Source organism: Bos indicus, chromosome 20, assembly GCF_029378745.1.
Source record: "Bos indicus isolate NIAB-ARS_2022 breed Sahiwal x Tharparkar chromosome 20, NIAB-ARS_B.indTharparkar_mat_pri_1.0, whole genome shotgun sequence".
Lineage (NCBI taxonomy): Eukaryota > Metazoa > Chordata > Mammalia > Artiodactyla > Bovidae > Bos > Bos indicus.
In genome coordinates this window covers 2,301,688-2,314,419 of record NC_091779.1, presented here as the reverse complement: position 1 = coordinate 2,314,419, position 12,732 = coordinate 2,301,688, and the positions used below count along the sequence as shown (strand labels likewise).

At 49.8% G+C, this 12,732-nt stretch overlaps 1 protein-coding gene across 4 annotated transcripts in view; it reads right to left on the bottom strand.

Moving 5' to 3' along the window:
• Positions 1-12,732, bottom strand: part of KCNIP1 (potassium voltage-gated channel interacting protein 1) — a 405,417-nt gene that overhangs the window by 240,482 nt on the left and 152,203 nt on the right. The window lies entirely within an intron of this gene.

The following is a 12,732-nucleotide window of genomic DNA, read 5'->3' as shown; positions in this document are numbered from 1 at the left end:
CCCTCCTGATGACCCCAAGGGATAGGTTCTTTTGTTACTATTATTTCTATATTGTAGATCAGAAGACAGAACACTCGGGACAAGTGACTTGCCCAAGGTTACCCAGTGATGGAGTCAAGATTCAAACCTTAGTCCAGCTTCAGAGCCCAGGTGCTCGTCCTTCCACTCCACCCACACTTTCAGGCACAGCAAGGCCATACTGAGGAACTAGAGGACGTGCACCGTGGCGTCCAATAGTGCTGACTGTCGTGAGTGCGGCAGGAGATGCAGCGCAGAGGTGTGGCCAGACGGCACAGGGCCTGAGCAGAGTCTAAAGGAGTAAGCCTGGCTCCCAGGGTGCTGGGAAACCACTGAAGGGCGCTAAGCATGGAAAGGTGGGCCAGAGTCACATTGAGAAAGATGGATTTGGAAGTGGTGGGGAGGATGGTTTCAAGGGAGTGAGGATGCAGGCAGGGAGGCCAGTGAGGAGGCCCCAGGAAGGAAGCCAGAGACGACCCTGGGTGGGGGCAGGAGGACAGGAAGAATATAAGAGCCACGTCCGCTCTGAAAATGACACAACCTGGCCTCAGATGACCTGCAGGTGGAGGGGGAGAAGGAGAAGGTTAGAAGGATTTTTGCGTTTCTGGTTGGGAGTCTGGGGTGGTGCTGACCGAGAAGAGAATAGGGCTGAGCTGCAGATTAGGGTAAGGTGGAGAGGAGCTCAGTCTGGAGCGTGATGAGCGGCAGTAGACATCTGAAGGAGATGCCCAGCGTGACTTGGAGATGCACGGCTGAGGCTCAGAGGGGGACGTGGGTGCTGGAGTACTTGGCACTGACAGTGTTTGTCGGGGCGATGGGCTCTCCCAAGCAGGGAGAACACAAAAGAGCTTAGGTTAGAACCTTGGGACCCCTCCTGGAGGCGGGGGCAGAGGAAGGGTGAAGTCATCAACTCCAGGCTCTATCGGCTTTGCATTAGCCGGCCCTGCCAGCGAGGATTCTCAGGAGGCCAAGTGATTGCCCTTTTCTTTCAAACTCAGCCCTGAGAAGCAGGCACCGGTCACAGTCCCAAATCCCTGCCTCTCTGCTCTGGCACCAGCCCAGGATTCTCCAGCAGGCTCTGAATCGTGTAATTACCCATGCAGTAATTGTGCCTGGCAGAAGGCTTCCGCGTTCCTGGGGAAGGGCGTCCCAGAGCATCACCTGGCAATCCAGTCAGCATCAGTCTGCTCCAAGGATGCTCACCACCGCCCGCTGCACTCCTCGGGCTGCAGTCCCTGGCCCAGGGGAGACCTCTTGGCAGGAGCAGGTGAGCGCCACCCCCCCCCTCCCCCGCCGTCTGCATCAGTCGGTTCGGCTTCCTGGAGGCACACGGCCCCGTCCTCGAGTACTGCGGCCCAGCACTCTTCTGCTGTCTCCCGCGGCCCTATTTATGACCTGGGGGTGGGGAAAACCTATCAACGCAGAGCGAGCAGCTAATCGGTTTACTCAGTAGCCTCAGGTCTTCCGATGTAACTCTAATTCCTACTAAGGCACTGGTGAGTGTCAGACTTATTTCAACAGCCACTGCAGACATGATAATCAAAGCACCGAGATTCCTTTGTTCCAAATCCTATACAGATGAGGCTCACAAGGTTTGCTTTGGAGGGAAAACTAGGCACTGGCTTGTTTTTTTTTTTTTTTTCCCCTTCTCTCTCTCTCACTTCCTCTCCTTCCTGTTTCTTTCTATACCGAGATCAGGAAGAAGCTGCCAGAACATCAGGGCTGGAAACAGCCCCAGGCCTATGGGTTTGCAAATGTGGCTCTCATAAGCTCACGGGCCAGCCAAAGATGCCTCATGATGAGGCAAGAATGGTGCCCAGGGGAGGCTGCTGGCTGCCTCCCAGAGACCTCATAAGGTGGCATTTACCTTGGCGAATTCCCCAGCCTCTGGCCCCCAGCCTTGGAGGTTCAGAAACCTGCTTTTGCTGGCACACCCAGAAGGGACCCATCTGTCAGGAGAACACTCCCATTAACCCAGATCATGAGACCAAAATACAAAGCACCCTGAGAAAAGGAACTGCCTTGCAGAACAGGACCGCAGAAGCTGTTGTGACCAGTACCGTCTCTCCCTGGAAGCAGAGCTGCCTGGGGAGGGACGTTATAATAATAAAGTTTCCTGATGGATCTAGAATCATCTGGAATGTTGGCTGAAGCACTAGAAGGCTTAATGGCATCAGACACTGACTGTCTGCTCCATCCTTTCCCCAGGAGGGAGAGAGATAACAGCAGGATCACGCAGGCCACATCCCTGGGCAGGGCAGGACTTCCCTGGGCAGGTTTGGTTTGGACCCTGCCAACTGACCTCTGGTTGGTGAGCTGCCTTTCTCAATGCCTAAGATGACCAAATAGCATCTGGACTTAGACTCGCTCCCCAGGCAGGACCCCGCCCAGTTGATCGGGTGCTCACCCCTGAACTCCTGTCTGTGGCGGGCCTGTCCGTGGTCTTCACCCTGCCTCCATCTTGTGCTTCCCCGAGGGTGAAAAGTCGCTGCTGGGCCAGCCAGGGACCACATCTTCTGCCTCCCTCCCCAACCCCACCTCCCTGCCACATCTGGGTGGGATTAAGAGCAAGCTCTCCCCAGTGAAATTAGTGTGTAAGTGATGCTAGCCATGGCTGGGTTCCAGTGGTTAACAAGCAGTGTGCTCTCTCTACCCCTTCAGCTAGATGTAAAGGAGGCCCTAGGGTTAGTGGAGTGACAAGACCGAAGGAAGTTGAATCCCTAAGTGACCGCATGGAAGAAAGCTACTGGCCCACCAGGAACACCCACACCGAACAGTTTCATGAAGGGCAAACTTCTACACGTTAAGCCCTTGAAATATCGGGGCCTATTTGTTACAGCAGCAAGCATCACACTCCAGAATAAATTTTCTATTCTAATCCTGCCTCCTAGAGATTACAGTCATCAGGCAATGGAATTTTAAATCTTCTGAAACTGCAAATTCATATCCAAACACCATCTCTTATGTCATTTCTAAAGGTGGCTGATGGTGAGGGCTGTGAGTGGGTATGCTTTCCCAAGTTCTAACTTGATTCTCACCCGCCCTCCTTCCCAGATATGAGCTGATGTTACTTGCAGATCCCAAGCCACAGGTGTGACATGGTAAACGAGACTCTGAAAGTATAGAAATCTGTGCAAATAAACCAACACACCAATGACTGGAATGGTCTTTCAGCCTAAATGAAGGGTTTAAACACACACAGCACAGAAATGCACTCACAAAAGCAGAAGGAGACAGAGCAGAAAGACAATCTGGACTGTATAAAGGGAGCAGAAGATGTGAACTTCATCAGAGCCAGGATGCAAATACATTTCATGCCCCTTCATGTCAACTGCGGAGAAGGCAATGGCACCCCACTCCAGTATTCTTGCCTGGAAAATCCCACGGACGGAGGAGCCTGGTAGGCTGAAGTCCATGGGGTTGCTAAGAGTCGGACACAACTGAGCGACTTCACTTTCACTTTTCACTTTTATGCATTGGAGAAGGAAATGGCAACCCACTCCAGTGTTCTTGCCTGGAGAGTCCCAGGGATGGGGGAGCCTGGTGGGCTGCCGTCTATGGGGTCGTACAGAGTCGGACACGACTGAAGCGACTTAGCAGCATGTCAACTGTAATCAATTGGTAGTGACTGCCTGGGATGCTGTGTTAAGAAGGATTCTGAATCACATTCTGGCTCAGAAGAAAAAGTACTATAACGGATGAGCAAGGTCTGCCATAATTCATAGACGGGGGAATGACAGAGATGCCAGGAACTGTCACACTTGTGCTGGGGACTAGGACTGTGGTTGCAGAGGTGGTTCCGACTCCTTGTGACCCCATGGACTATACAGTCCATGATATTCTCCAGGACAGTGATACTGCAGTGGGTAGCCTTTCCCTTCTCCAGGGGATCTTCCCAACCCAGGGATCGAACCCAGTTCTCCACCATTGCAGACAGATTCTTTACCAGCTGAGCCACAAAGGAAGCCCAAGAATATCGGAGTGGGTAGCCTATCCCTTCTCCAGTGGATCTTCCCAACCCAGGAATTGAACCAGGGTCTCCTGCATTGCCGACATATTCTTTACCAACTGAGCTACCAGGGAAGCCTGCAGTTGCAGAGGAGCCCATATTTATCAAGACTACGGCTTGGAACTCACTGGGCCAAAACATAACAGCCAAAACTATTGTTAACCCTCAAATGAGTGCCCATTATGGCGTAGGTATTTTATATACAACTTTCCTGTTAATCCTTACAACAACATTGGAGGGAGCTATCAGCCCTATTTTACAGAAGACAGATCTGAGGTTCAGAGAGAATAGGTGACTTACCCAAGATGACACAGTTCAAGAAAGGCAGAGCCAGACAAGAACTGCCTAGCTTCTAAGGCTGTGCATTTCGCCGTTACATGGAATGCCTTCTGCATTCAGTATTCAGAATTCAGTATCCTGCATTCAAATTCAGGTCTGGATTAAGAGGAACAAAGTGTGCCAGTCTTTTCCGTGGTTCCTCAGCCTTTCTGGCATGAGGGACTGGCTTCATGGAAGACAATTTTCCCGCAGACTGGGGTGGGGGGTGGGATGCTTTCAGGGTGATTCAGAGCATTACGTTCATTGTGCGCTTTGCTGCTATTACTATTCCATCAGCTCCACCCCAGACCATCAGGCGTGAGACCCCGGAGGCTGGGGACCCCTGAGTCATTCAGTCTGGCTGCTGCCCCACTGATATAAGTGCAACAGTGGCGGGGGCGGGGGTGGGGCTTGTCTCTCAGGCAGCTCAGATGGAGGTTGTACGAAGGCTAACTTGATTTCGGGTTTGAGCTTCCTATAGCCTTTCTCCGTCTCTTGAGTCGGTTTATTGCTCTTCCAAAGTTTTGGAAGAAGGCCAAGAAAGGCAGGAGGAGAAGGAGAGAAGGGATGGGAGCCTCTTACGTTGTCAGGTCCAATGATGAGTGAGCCGCCAGGGAGAGATCACAGAGCTGGCAGCCAGGAGAAGTGGGAGTAGTCTTGCATTGCATTGAGTTCCCACAGAAGCAGCTTTCCTGAGCCTCAGCCTCATCGAGTGTCAGTGGAGCTAATGCCAGGCAGCAAGTGGAAAGTCTGGCTCTCCGGGTGGCACTAGCCATAAAGAACCTGCCTGCCAATGCAGGACACATAAGTGGTTGGGGTTTGATACCTGGGTCAGGAAGATCCCTTGGAGGAGGGCAGGGCAACCTGCTCCAGTACTCTTGTCTGGAGAATCCCATGGACAGAAGAGCCTGGCAGACTACAGTCCATGGGGTTGAAAAGAGTCAGACATGACTGAGTGACTAAACCACCACCACCACCAGCAGACATGCCCAGCCCAGTGTCTGATGCTCCATTCAGGGCAGCAAGCTTTATCTCTCCCTACACAAATGCACAGATACCAAACACCGCTGAAAGAACTCTTGATCCGCGTGTAGAGTCACTGGGCGAAACCAGAAGTCTGAGGCGGGGAGAGGGGCAGCCTGCCTCCGTTTCCATCCGCTACAGATCACACTCGGTGCTTTGCAACCTTGAACAGATCCAGCCCAGTTTCCATCCATCCCTCCACCCCACACTCACCTGGTGTCTTTGCATGAGTTCTTCTTTCTGCCTGGGTTCCCCAATACACCTCTAAACAACAATAATAGTCACAACAATAAAAACGCCGCCAGTGAATGAATTCTCCCTGTACTGAGTGTTTGCTGTGGGCAGGCAGCCTGCTGCCTGCACTCCACATGTTTACATCTCCTTTAAAGCTCTCCTTCCCTTCATTGCTTTCTTGATTCTGTTTCAGGGTTTTGGGGAACAATATATCAACTCCAGGACCGATAAAGGCTGTAAGCAGCTCTAATCCCCAAACCACTTTGGTCTTTCCATTACCTCCCGTCCTGAGCTGCTTTGGGACAAATCCCCATTCCCAGGTCCACTTACACTTGACTTTTCTTACTCTTCGAAGGAGCTGATGTGCTCAGTATTATCAACTTCACTGGACACCAGAAGAAACCACGATTCACCTAGTAACTTACCCAGAGTCACACAGTCAGTACGAGGCAAGCCTGGGATTTAAATCTAAGATTATTTGGTCTTCAATTGAACTCTTTGTCAAAATAGTAGCTGGCCCCAAATGCCAAAAGGTTATCTTCATTTTTTTCCAAGCAATCCCACCAACACTGTGCGATCCATTCAGAGGATCCACTCAGGCTCAGAGTTCCAGGACCAGGGGGTTCAAGGTGAAGCCATGCCTCCAGGTGGACAGGCGGTAAAGAACCCGCCTGCCAATGTGGAAATGTAAGAGACTCGGATTTGATCCCTGGGTCGGGAAGATTCCCTGGAGGAGGGTATGGCAACCCACTCCAGTATTTCTTGCCTGGAAAATTCCATGGACAGAGGAGCCTGGTGGACTACAGTCCATGAGGTCTCAAAGAGTTGGATACAGCTGAGCATGCACGTGCCAAAGACGGACACACAAATCTCTGGTCTGTCATTACCCATCACCTATTACATTAATCTCTCCATTAGTGATAGAAGCAACAAATGCTACCAATATTAAGAACCACTACCATTCGTTAAGCCCTTACTCTGCGCCACACTCCTAAAAGGCCCAAGAACACTGCAGTCGGCATGTGCTTATCCCTTTCCCAAGACGAACAGAGGCCCAACAGGCGCCTCTCACTTGCCCAGGGTAAAAGGTGGGCTATGGAGATGCTAGGCTTGAAGCCACTCCTGTAATCTCTCTCAGGATTTGGGCAGAGGGATTGTTGCCACGAGGAACTTTTCTAAAGGCAGGACGTGCCTCTCCTCCTTGCTGCACACACAGAAAAATGGGCGCCGAGGAGGAAGCACAGTACCCCAGAAGCAGCTGGTGGGAGATGCCATTTTCTCCACCCTTGCTCATATTCAGTCAGTATAGAAATAGGGCAGAGTGCGTGCAGGCCAGGCGCACCTCTGGGAAGTCTTCCCAGCTTGCCAGATAAGAAGGGCTGCGGCACGCCCACCCTGGTCCTGGCGTGAGGGCAGGCATGTTCTGATGTGCTAGGGAGCTGCCCGATGGACCTTTGGAGGTGAGACATTTAACCAGTGAGTTCATCTAAGAGCATGGACTGTGTCCTTCTGCAGCATTAATCTTTCCTTGCACAGATATTTATTGAAGACGGACTACACACCAGGCCTGGCACAGTAGTGGGATGCAAGTGTTGAGAAAGCTTATACGAAAAGGATTCTGCAAGTACCTACCATGAATAAAAGTAAAATCTAGAGGCACGAGCTTGATTTGTCTTACTCTTTTCTATTGTTGACAAGTACAGCGGGGGGAATTCAAATTCTGGGCGTTGGAAATCTTTCTGTGCAGCCTAGTTGAAGAAGACAGATTGGATGAGGGGCATGAGAGCCTCAAACCCACCTGTGCTACCACCATCACCACCGCCACCGCCACAGCCACCATCGCCATCACCACCATCACCACCACCCACCATCGCCCTGCAGCCAGCACCGCTGCTCGCACCACTCCATCGCCACCACCGCCGCCCCTGCTGTGACCACCACCACACGAGCACACCCTTCACCACACGACTACTACAGCACTCCTATCACCACTCCTGCTGTGAGCACCACCACCACGAACACACGCTTCGCTGCATGACTACCACAGCAGTCCCATCACCAACACCACTACAGAAAGCCCCCCGCACACGATCCGTCAAGCTGCACACTTTGAAGATGCAAAGGTGCGTTCGCACATCCAATCACATAAATCAGTTCACACGTCGGCGAACATTGTCACACGCACCCACTGCATGCGTGTGCAGTTACTACAAGTAGCTGTGCTTCTGTGTACTTTACTGTTGCAACTCCCAGAGCTTACTCAGACTCATGTTCATTGAGTTGGTGATGCCATCCAACCATCTCATCCTCTGTCGTCCCCTTCTCCTCCTGCCCTCAATCTTTCCCAAACACATACATGCACATTATCTCATTTAATCCCCATGACAATTCAATGAGTTGATATCATGACTGTTATTACTTCATAGATGAAGAAGCTGGCATGCAGAGAAGACTTAAACAATTTTCTTAAACCACACAGCTCATAAGGGGCAAGTTAGGACTGGCCTTTGGTTCTATGTTACCCAATACCCCACATGTTTTTTTTTTTTTCCTGCATCAACTCTTAGTAAATGGTTATGGAACAGTCCCCAGTGGTCTCATGTTTCTGCTCTAAACCACGATCTTTGACATTCAGATCCTGTGAGGGGCTGTGTCAGAGTTGTGCCCAAGCTTCTTTGGCACATTCATCCCAATTAGGGAATCCCAAGTTCTCCTGCATCTCTGTGAAACACCAAGTCAAGTCACCAAGTACCAGTTGTGGGCTTAAAACTGTGTTGAGCTTCTTGCAGGAGCTCAGAAGGGCAGACAGAAAAGTCCCTGTCATTGAGGACAGCATACTCTTAACTGAGAGTCAAACATGTTTACAGGGAGGAATTATAGAGCGATTCAAGGCAGTCAGTTGCTAGATCACGCAGGAGAAACCCGAGTGCACTGGGAGGGATGGGGGAGCAAATGCGGTGGAAGTAAGACTTTCGGGGAGACAGGCTGGGTTAGAGGGGACAGTCCCAGTCCCCACTTACTTGTCCTTTGCTCATCGTTGCTGTCTGCTATCTTCCAGAACCCCTTCCCCCACCTCCTGGAGCATGGACAGCCTGACCTCCTGTCTCCGCCTCCACCTCTTCCCTCCCATTCCTGATGATAATCTTCGGCTGACATCCTCCACCTCACAAGCATCACTGTCGTTTCATACCTTCCCCTCTCTCGTCCTCTTCCCAGATGTCCTCATGGTGCTCCTCCTGCTGAGAATGTCCCACCTGCATTCCTGCCCGGCCCAAGCCCAAGCCCTGCCACCCACGTCAAGCACCACCTCTCTCAGCCTTCCTCTCTAATTCTCTCACCCCGTCCCTCGGGAAGAGATGTCACTCTCTCTCTCTTTCTCTCCTTGGAAGCTCTGCAGTGTTACACAATCTGCAGTTGAGGACAGTTAGATACCTGGATACAGACTACCCTGGTGATTAAGGATGCAGATGCTGGAGTCAAACCCTCTGAGTTCAAACCCTGGCCTGTCCACTTCTGAGAGAAGAGATACTGGACATGTCCCTCCTTAGCCCTCAGTTCTTCAGTTCTCTGTAAAGGGGCAAGTAATTGTGCTGAATGCCTTGTGATGCCATAAGGTTTATATAAAAACCAAGCTGCTGAAGTGTCCAGCACGCAGTCAAAGATCTATAGATTTTGTTAATATTATTATTGTCACTAGCAGGAAGCTCCTTCAGGACAAAGATGGTGTCCTACATTACTCTCATCTCTTTCTGGCAGTTTCTCCTTCAGGGGAAAGCAGATGGGAGCCTGACTTTGAAATCACTGAGTGGCATTTGGGAGGCTCCGAAGAGCTTTGGTACCATAGTCCTTGATGTCTCAGCGCAGAAAGAATTTAGCGAGAAGCAAAGTGATAGATAAGCAGTGATAAGAGGCATCCTATTTTAATAAAATAGGATGCTTGTGAGGCTTACAAGTGAGCAGGTGAAGGGGTGATGCACCCTGAAAACTTCCTGGGCTACAGTTTTATAAACAAAGGAAAGGTGGGGAGGAGGAGAAGAACTTCTTTTTCTTGCGTAGACATTATGCTTCTATCATCAGCTCCTCCTTCAGGATGAGCAGGGGAGTTTTCTTGTCCCTACATGATCAAGCTAGGGCCACAAATTACTGTTTCTTATGTGTGCAGAGAGCATGTCCTCGGATCACTAACTGCTGAGCTCACTGGACAGGAGGTGGGTCTCACGTCCCATTGTTTCATTGTCTGGGGCGTGCTCCGTGCTTCTGTTGCTGGTTTTGTTGCTAACCAAGCCTGCTCTTCACTTCACGGTTAAGTAAACCTACTTTCTTGAGTAATCACTAACTTACAGGCGGTTGTATTGTTGTCTTCATTTCGCAAATTGGGAAATTGAGGCTCCAGTGACTAGAGAGCAAGGATCTGAAGCCTGTCCAATTTCAAGGCACCTCCTGCTTGCCCTCTGACCCCCAAGAAGAGGCTGAACAACTGTGGCTGCTTCTGAGTCAATCTGCAAAATGAAGATAACAATACAGCTATCACAGGACTACTACACAAATGAAGAAGATTAGGTGTGCTCAAGGCTCTGGGACATGGCAGGCCTTCAAAATTTAGAATTCTTCCTCCTTAAGCAGTGCTTTTCCATCTCTCTAATTTCTACCCTAAACAAATCTATTTACCCTGGATAAGTCTTGATTAAGGCTTATCAGGTCTTAATAACTTGATAGGAAGTTCAGGTTATTAAGAAGGAATAACTTGAACTTCCTATCAAGGAAGCCTTCTACAATAATTCAGATTGTTCATTCGCTTTCCAACAGAGGCATTCTACCAGGCCCCCCAGAAAAGGCATTTGACTGTCAAGCTTCAGGCCCTTCCTTTGTCCATTAGATTCCTACTAACTTCTGTCAAATCTTCTGGCTTCAAATCCCACACAAAGGCTTTTGCACAACACCCAGGTGACCAGCCTGCTCTGCCACACTGAGCGCTGTCATCACACCCCTTGTGGAGACAGGTCACTGGTTCCCGCGGCTCTGTCGGCACCTGGCCTGGGCTGCGGTCCTGGAAGCAAAGTAGACAAGGATGAACAGAGCTCCTCCATCAGACCTTCAGAGAGCACAGATCTTGGGGGTACGGCTAGGGTGATGGCTTGTGGAATCAAGATTCAGGATCTCTCTTGGCTGAAATAACATTTTAAATTAGCAAATTAAAAATGAATGGCTTCCCTTGTAGCTCACTTGGTAAAGAATCTGCCTGCAGTGCAGGAGACCAGGGTTCAATCCCTGGGTTGGGAAGATCCCCTGGAGAAGGAAATGGCAACCCACTCCAGTATCCCTGTCTAGAAAATCTCATGGACAGAGGAGCCTGGTGGGCTGCAGTCCATGGGGTCGCAAACAGTCGGGCACTGAGAGTACATAATCCTGGTCTTCTGTTTCATTTAAGGGAAAAAAAAAAAAATTAAAAAAAGGATCAACTGCAGAAATGCTTATCTGGGGAAATCTGACTTCCTGGCGATTCATATAAAAACAAGCAATAGCAAATGTCATGTTGTATATTAATGCATTTATACGGAATCTAGACAAATGGTACTGATGAACCTATTAGTAGGGCAGGAATAGAAGCTCAGATGTGGACAGATGTAGGCGGTGGGGGAAGGGGTGGGTACAAACTGAGAGACAGCATGGACACACACATGCTATCACAGGGAGAACAGCCAGCCAGTGGGGAGCCGCTGCATAACACAGGGAGCTCAGCTCGGGGCCCTGTGACAACTAAAGGGGTAAGGCGGGGTGGGGTGGCTAAAGAGGAAGAGGAATATATGTATACTTACAGCTGACTCACACTGCTGTACAGCAGAAACTAACACAGTATTGTAAAACAATTATGTTGCCAAAAAAAAAAAGTAGTGAAGGGGAAGCCTGGGTTCAAATCCCAGGGCTGACGCTCAAGCTGTGTGACTGTAGGCAGACTGCCTGTCTTCTCAGGACTTGTTTGGTTATCCTAAAATGATACTTCAACCAGAAAGCTTCAAAGTCCCTACCAGTTTGATACATAATCCTATAGTTACATATATACATATATGATACATACACACGCACATACATACTATAATCTGTGCTCTAAGTCAATGCTTCTCCAACTTCAGGGGCCTCCAAGCCACCAGGAGATCCTGTTAAGATGTGGGATTCAGTAGGGGTCTGAGACTCTGCATTCCTAATGAGCTCCCAGCTGATGCAGAAGCTACTGGTATGAGGACCACGCTTTGAGTAGCATGGTTCCAAGACAGCGGTCATTTGCCTCTCACATACCTTTGCTATATTCAGACCTCTGTATCTTACATGCCTTGTTGTGTTGAATCCCCATCATGACTTTGGAGGTATTTGCTATTGATATCTTAATTCTCTGGATGTTCACAGAGGCAAAGGCACCTGCCTGAGGTCAAATAGCTAATAACTGGCAGATCCAGGTTTTGAATCCAGGTCTGTCTAAACAAAACCATGTGTCCATACCTGCTATTCCACATACATGTGTGTGATACAGATTTAGGCCAATGTTTGGCTAAGAACGGGAAGGAAATTAATGCGAGAGCAGAAGGCAAACACGCCAGCAAGTTCTTGTATTTGTTTGTTTTGCAAAGATGACCACTCATCCACCCACTGACCCCTCCTTGCCTCTTGGGACCCCCTGAAAACACGGACTGATTCTGGTGCCTGATTCTAACAGCCTTGGAGGTATTTAAGTGCTCCATCCTTCTCTGACAGGCAATGATGGCTATAACAAAGGGAGAAGAATTTAGTTCACAGAAATGATGAGAGCAGAGAAGAGATGTTTAATCCTATTAATGAATCTGCTAATTGGCCTTCTGCCCCCAATCCTTTCATATTCAGGCATCAGATTAAATAGAAACAGATCCAGGGGTGGTTGGGGATGGGGTGAAAAGCATTTTTTTCAAGGCCTGCAGATGGTTTGGTGGTTCCATATGGCTAAATGAGGTGCTTAGTCTAACCCTGGATGCCTTCTCCCCCACCTCCACACACACCCCGTCTTGGCTTGAGGTGAGGTCAGGAGGGAGGAGGCTGGTGAGGTCAAGAGCTCAGGCTCTGGGGTCAGCCAGAATCAGGCTTTGCCCTCCATATGCTGTGAG